The following is an 8,128-nucleotide window of genomic DNA, read 5'->3' as shown; positions in this document are numbered from 1 at the left end:
ACGCGGAGGGGGTGGCACCCTGGGACTACCACCATGTCCACAGGTGCTGGGAGGACCTCAAGGCTAGGACCCACAACAAGGCCTGGCAATTCTTCCAGGCAGGTATGAACCAAGGGGGTCGTCGGGGCCGGTTGAACACCACTGACATGTGGGTCCTGGAGTGGTTTTATCCAGCACTGCATGCCCAGGTTTTGGATTTGCAACTCCGTCTGGAGTCGACTGGAAAGTGTCCATGTGCTGGTGTCATCAACAGTGCATGTGCATGTTGATGTGTGGTAGGAGTGTGCACCTTGACCATATCGCAGATATGCCTCTTGTACAGATGTCTGTGTGCATGTACGAGACAGTGCTGCATGTGTGTCCATTGAGGCATGTGTGCTACCAACGGTGTAACTGTTGCTATGTATGATGTGATACAGCATGTAACGATGTACATGTGGTTGCTTACATGTGTCTGACATGGCCATGTGAGAGGTGTGACACATGGGTGCTGTCTCAACATTATGGACATGCATGGAGTACATGTGCATGGGTCTGAGATGTGACTGTGTGACTGGCCACCAGTCCGGGATGGATGGAACTGGAGCATTTAAATGTGTGCAGTACTCTTGCTGCCTGATGGACATTGAGGGGACTCTGATGTCATAGCTCCGTGCACTGCTTCAGGGCTGTCAGGTGATGTGTGTGAATGAGGTGTGTATATCCCATGATGACGCAGGTAGCAGATGTTTCCACGCAAACGGAAACACCAATGCCTGAGGATCTCGCCATTCGAGACAGAGTGGAACCATTGCTAGCCGGTATCATGAGGCGTAAAGGCACCATTTGTGATGATGTCCAGGCTTCCAATCGTGGGCTTGCACATCATCACAATGAGGTCTGCCGTCTCAACAACTGGCTAGCTCAGTTCCTGGCCTCAAGTTGGGTGTGTGGGCTGACCACTTATGCAACCCCATCCTTGTCTTCCTCCTCTTTGCACCAATCGTCCTCCCTGGTGCCTTCTGGCCCAGGTGCCACCTGGGCACCCTGTGTACCTGCCCCCCCGGCGGCCCGTCTGGTGGAGATTACATCCCAGCCTGAGTCGGGAGTCGAGGTTGGATCAGCCGTGGTGGTTGCCACGCTGATCCAGGTGACAGGAGCTTTAGCAGTGGAGGGTGAGCAGGCACCAAGTAGCAGAGCATGTGCACGACGGCCCTGGGTGTTGTCATCATCCCAGAGGCTGTCCTTAAGGAGCAAACAATGGGCAATTTTGAAGCAGCAGGCTCGGAGTAGGAGGCTACAAGACTCAGGGCATACAATGTTGTGCTTTGACCTTCACCAGCATGTGTTTATGCTGTTATCATTGTCTCTGGTGATGTTGAGCATCTGGCACTGGCAGGCAGTTTTGCTGTTATTTTTTTTTTTACACATGGCCAGACCAATGCAACAGTCTTGGTGGGTAGCGCACTTTCTGATTGCCATGTATTCAATCAAAACTTGAGTCATTCCTCTTTCATTGTGCTTTTGGTACTCCTCTGCCCTGGTGAACTCCTGTTTGAATCTGAAATGGTTGCCTGGATACCCTCTGATCTTGTCCAAGGGTCCAGTCACCCGCCACTTGGACACTAGCACTGCCTCCCTGGCATCTCACAAACTTGGACTGCTTTTATGTATGCCAACAGACTCCTGCCGGCACTTCACAACTGCTGACTGCACTTAGGCTTGCACTTGACACCGGCTGGCCACAGTTTGTTAATTTCCTTTCATGTTCTATTTTTTATGATGTCCAACACATGTACTGCACTGCCCATTCCACCCACACCCTTTTCTCCTTCCCCACTTCCCATGCACTGGCGCCATCCCTCTGGCACCTGCCCAAACAAGTTTATTTTCTCTGTCTTCACTGTATTCCCCCTCCACAGACTCTTTGGGCCTTTGGACACTGTGTATATGTACATTATGAATGACATGTCATTTAATTACATGTCATGTCATTCACACACAGGAGGAACTGTGATGTGTTCATTAGGATATCTGTTCAGGTAATGTCAGCTCATTGAGGCTCAGGCCGTGACACTCCTGGGCAGTGTCTGTTCATGTGGCACACATTGAGGTTGCTTAGATATCTGTCACTGTGTGACTTTTTCTACAAGGGGATTATTGAGATGACTTTGTCACATGGGCTGCTGTGATGTGTATGTCGGGATATGGTTGCAGACAGCAATTGTGTTTGAGCAGCTGGCACACTCAAGGATGTAGCCCAGGTGTATGCTTTTGTTTCTGTTTGCAGGATATATTCTGACCAGAAGGTTCAGGGTGGTGTATCTACACAGCATTCAAGGTGCTCAACATTCCATCGATGGAGTTAACATGTGTCACCATGTCAGCATCCATTCTGGAGGGGGCTGCCTGCAGGGTGGCGTCATGGGTGATGGGGGCTGGGGTGTCCCATGTGTTGGGGGATGCCTGCAGGGTGGGGTGATGGGGCGGTGATGTCCCATGTAGTGGGGGCTGCCTGCAGAGTGGCGTCACGGGTGATGGGGTGGGGTGTCCCATGTGGAGAGGGCTGCCTGCATGGTGGTGTCATGAGTGATGGGGGCTGGGGTGTCCCATGTGTGGGGGATGCCTGCAGGGTGACATCATGGGTGATGTGGGCTGGGGTGTCCCATGTGGTGGGGGCTGGCTGCAGGGTGGGTCATGGGTGATGGGGGCTAGGATGTCCCATGTGTTGGGGGCTGCCTGCAGGGTGGGGTGATGGGGGTTGGGAGGTCCCATGTAGTGCGGGCTGCCTACAGGGTGGGCTGATGGGGGCTGGAGTGTCCCATTTAGTGGGGGCTGCCTGCAGGGTGGAGAGATGGGTGCTGGGGTGTCCCATGTGGTGGGGGTTGCCTGCAGGGTGCCGTTATGGGTGGTGGGGTTGGGGTGTCCCATGTGCTGGGGGCTGCCTGCAGGGTGGCATCATGGGTGATGTCAGCTGGGGTGTTCCATTTAGTGGGGGCTGCCTGCAGGGTGGCATCATGGGTGTTGGGGGCTAGGATTTCCCATGTGTTGGGGGCTGCCTGCTGGGTGGCATCATGGGGGATGGGGGCTGGGGTGTCCCATGTAGTGGGTGCTGCCTGCTGGGTGGTGCCATGTGTCATGTGGGCACGGGAGTCCCATGTGGAGAGGGCTGCCTGCAGGGTGGGGTGATGGGGGCTGGGGTGTGTCCCATAAGGAGGGGTATGCTTCCTGTGGATTTTTGCAGGTATTGCAGGTTGTTTCCCATCTGCACCATATTCCCTCCAAAACAACCTGCGATACCCACACAAATCCACAGGATTCCCATTCTGACGGGACAAGTTTTCACACGATTTGTATACTGGTCCAGGGATGGCGTGGGGGCTTGCGCAGTGTTGGGCATTTTACTTGCTTTTTACTGCGCATGGGGCGTGTTGGGGGCCTTACTGGGGTGCTTGATGTTCCTTGCGCCACGGCTATTGGTGCCTCGGGAAATCCATGAATACGCATGATGCACAATCGTTTATTTGTGCCACAGCTGGTGCACGCTCCTTCTTGGCGCGCAGCACTTGCACCATTTCTGCACTGGATTCTATGAATTGGGCCCATAGGGTGACATTTGCATGTAAGGAAAGAGTTTGAAGAAGTCTTTTTCAGAATAGGAAGGATGGTTGTGTGTTTAAAAGATGAAGGAAAGACAGATGAGAGGAGTTATTGAACAAGGAAGTAAGAAAAGGAAGGAGAAAAGGATAGACTTGAAGAATAAGAGGAGAGGGAAGGGGATTTAAGGGGCAGCAGTGGGGTGTGCTTTTGTCATCAGAGTAGAGAAATCACTGTCAGCGAGAGGGGTAAAGAGAGATAGAGATGCAGGAGATGCAGATAGAGGAAGGGAAGAAAGGGAGGAAGCAAAGGGTGTGATAGAAGAACAAAGCAGTTTAGAAGTAAAAAATGGCACAGTCAGTTGCAGAAAGAGGAGAGCAAAGAGCAGGAGATAGATTCGAGAGAATACGAGCTAGAGTTTGGAAAAGACGACATGAATGGGAGTAGTAGGAATGCAAAAGATCAGAATAGGAAGAACCTTAGTGGAGAGAAAAGAAGCATCAAAAGAAACACAAAGAGAATAAATGGTAGAGAGATCAGACAGAGTATGGGTCTTGTGCCAGCGGTGCTTGGCCCGATGAAGCATGCACATTTGGGACCGAAGCTGCGGATGAATCCAGGGTTGGGAGTTTCCCGGTGGGGATGAAAGGAAATGATGGATCAAGGGTGGTTAGAAGAGAAGAAAAAGAAGAGGCAGCAGTATCCTCAGAATAAAAAGCAAAATCAGATAATGATGGGAGCAAAGAATTACAAGTAGTTATGAAAGAAGATATGCAAAATTCATGGGGCTTGCGACAGTGGAAAGAGTTTGCTGACAGGTCAAGTAAGAGCAGGAATAATTGAAAAGAAAAGTAGATTGTGATCAGACGAATAGATAGGCAGGACAGACACTGAGGTCATAGATAGAGTAGAGGAGAATATTAGATCTAGAGATATTAGAGAGAGGTGAAGAAACAACAGACATATGATACGAGTCAAGAGTAGAGATTGATGGGACAGTCGAGTAAGTAGAAGAAAGATGGAGATTGAAATCTCCAAGAACCTTAAACTGGACTTTGAGAGGAAGAAGCACTGAAAGAGAAGAATCAATGTCATTGCAGAAAGATGTATTAGAGCCAAGGAGTTGATAAAGGAAAAGAGAAAGGTCCTGGGTAGGAAGAACATTGATACTCAAAAGATGAAAACGAGGGGCGATCAACTGGAGAAAGTAATAGGGGAAAATGAGGAGTGGTAAAGGATACTAACCCCTCCACCCCGACCTGATGGGTGGGGTGTATATATGAAACCCATAGAAGTGGAAGAGAGAGCAGCAGAAGTAATAGTGTTAATAGAAGAGTTGCAGGTTTCAGTAACACATAACAAAAACAAGTTGAGATTAAATAAACAAGCCAAGAGCTGAGTCGGCCTTACTGCAGAGAGAACTCACATTCCATAGAGCAAAGACTGACAGGGGTGGAGGGTGGACGTAAGGGTATAACAGATTGTACGGGTTACAAACCGAACAATGCTGAGGGGATGGGGGGAATACCAGTGTTTATGCAACTGGCAGGATTCACACAGTTGTTTATATAATGTGATTCTGCCATATGTTGTGTATAGCACAATAACGTTACAGTACCCATTGACGTCACAAAGCTATGCAGTGTTAATGTTATACCTGTTTTTAAAAGCACATTTTTATGGTCAAATTATGTCAAATGGTACCTCTGAAGATTCACTTCTGATTTGCGTTGATCTCATTACCATTATTTGTATGACATATAATCACTCTTAAATTGAGGCGGTAGTCTTGTGGTGATATAATACCATGTAATGTGGTCCTTTTCCCCGCTAAAAGTTAGAAGAAGGACAATTGATGAAAGAAAACAAATCACTCCAACTAAACAGAGAGGGTTTTGGTTTGCAGGCGCCTAGTTTCAGAGATGTGTGTTGGGCATTGGAGGCTTAGAGGGTGGCATTGAGTGCTTCCAGTAGAGAGACGCAGTTAGGTTGGAGGTGTTCGGTAAGTGTAAGGTGTAGGTTGGCAAGGTCTTCTGTGAGGGCTTCCACTGGGAAGATCTTGAAGGACCTGAAGGTTTGTCTGCTGGGTTTCTGCTGGTAGGTACAAAGTAGGGTACATTGCTTAAACCCAACCCTTGTAGACAGCACAAGGACAGAAACATGTAGGGCAGAGCATAATCCTAACGAAGAACCCTATCATTATAGAACATTCACAGATGTACAGCACAAAATGTATTTCAATGCATCAGTGGACAAAGCTAAAGTCATTCATTGATTGATTTCAAAGCATGTATTATTTCCAACTATCTGCCTGTTAAATATGTCCTTTAGCCTATTGTACATAGATACTGGAGTATATAAGCAGTGTGCACTGTATTTGTTGCTGTGTAATAACAAGAAGGTGTACACACCAGAGGTTGAAGTAAAATATGTGATGTTTTATTGAAAGGAATTTCATATATAGTAAACTTCAGAATATGCAAAGATTGCATTTAATTTCTGAAAATATTACATTTTTGTTAATCTAAAATATCATTAAAAACAATGCCTTTTTTAATTCATGCGAAATGCAAGTCTGTTTTTCCTTCTTTTTCAGTGTTTCAGTATGACGAGATGACCTGTCAGGGAATGCCCATAGTTTATATGGATGTATGTTCCTTCCATGGTAAAGACAATTATGAGAAGGAACTGCTAACTGGCACTAGAATGCTTGTGTGAATGGCATCTGTGAAAACTCAGCTTGTTATAAAATTGGTCCCCTGAGTAGTCAGGAGGCGAAAGTGAAAAAGCTGCCCTTACTGCCATAAATCATCAGCGTCAGGAGCTTGTGATTGTAGTAGGTTCAGACTGAATCTGTAATGAATTTGTTGAGCCAGGATGAACCTTTGTGCAAACAACAAACCCATGGGTAGTTAATTCAAGCAATAGATGGTTTAGAGATGTCAATCAATATTACTGTATTTATAAAAAATATAAAGGATTAATCAAAATGTGAAGGTGCTGATGAGGATACAATGTATTTGGCTGCTCAACTAACCAAAATCAGATGCACTCCAAGGTGAATATATTGATATGGAACATCTCCATGGAGAAATACAGATAACAGCACTAACTTGATCACAAACCTAAGCTGAAAGCACACTTTCTACTCTGCAACGGAGTACAGATGCTCCAGATCAACATTTAATTACTGCCCCAAAAGAAAACCCACTTATTAATAAGTTCTACCAATATTTAAAAGACTAAGAAACGTTGCCCTTTCTCAAATTCACAGGGAAAGGAAGATCTTTAATTCAAAATTCCTGTGGTTAGGAAACTACAATCTGTTTATGAACAGTGGGAGGTACTTCATTTTGAAGCATAATGTTAACTCATCTCCATGATGCACCAATAGAGACTTCAAATGACTATTGAGATCCAATGTGATGATGCTTTTTGGTCGTAAATGAGTCAGGACTAAATATTTATCTAAATGGGTGTTGGTGTGTGCTCAGTTCCAACTGAGCTCTCCCACTCGCCAGGGCTCCTCTACAAAGAGAGGACTGACATTACCCTGGTCTAATCTTCAGTTTACTTTATTGCATCAGTGATTCCTTCCTCACGTGGCTACAAATAAATGTTGACCGTTATGTGCAGTTCAATGAAGTGGGTTAACTGTCTTCCTGTCCCAAATTGCAAGGCTGAGAAAGTAGCTATGTTATTAATCAACCGCATCTTTTCTCATGTTGGCCTCCCTCAAAATATTGAATCCGACACATTTTACTGTGGGGGCAATGGCAATGTGGGAAATATGAGGCTTTAAGAGATAGGTACATATTGCCTATCATTCACCTTATAGCGGGGGGTGTCATTACATAACCCAAGGCATAAAACAAACAGTGTCACACAGCAATTTGCTATGTAATTCTATAGGTTTGCAAATCAAATTGCCACTTAAGCTTCATATATCCTGTCTGGCAAAGACCAATATGTGTTAACGTTATATTTTTCTATTAAGACAGTCATTTAATTCCATTACTAAAATGTAAGTTGTTACATAATGAATAATTACAGTATTGATACTGTGAAACAGTGGATCATCTCCATGTTTTAAACTCAAGTTTAGATTAGTGCATCCAAGTTCTTATATCAACTATATTTCATTTTGTTGTGGAAGATGCATCATATTGACTAGTGAACACTTTTGAAAATGTACGTGGAAACACAATCAAATGCTGTTGTTGGCAAACCCAGTTCTTTAACTTCTTGGTTGCATACATTTGTGCAACTGGTGCTCTACCCATGAGCGATCCTATACTCCTTGAGATTCTATATTATCACCTTGTTGCTTTATAACAGCTGCCATGAAACTGAGATGACCACAAACTACAATATTCTACCTAGTTTTCTCAGTTTTCTGCTTCCTACGCCACCCATTCTGTTGAGTCTCTTTCTTTCCTCCTACATAATGACTACACAAAGCAAACAAGATTATGCAAAGTAGTGATCATTAGTTCCATCCACTGTTTACATCTTGTTCAGGAGGAGAGGAATTCACTGACGGGCCCATAGG

The sequence above is a fragment of the Ambystoma mexicanum genome, chromosome 6p, assembly GCF_040938575.1.
Source record: "Ambystoma mexicanum isolate Mex_15411 chromosome 6p, UKY_AmexF1_1, whole genome shotgun sequence".
In the NCBI taxonomy this organism is placed as follows: Eukaryota; Metazoa; Chordata; class Amphibia; order Caudata; family Ambystomatidae; genus Ambystoma; species Ambystoma mexicanum.
This window is presented reverse-complemented; position numbering follows the sequence as displayed.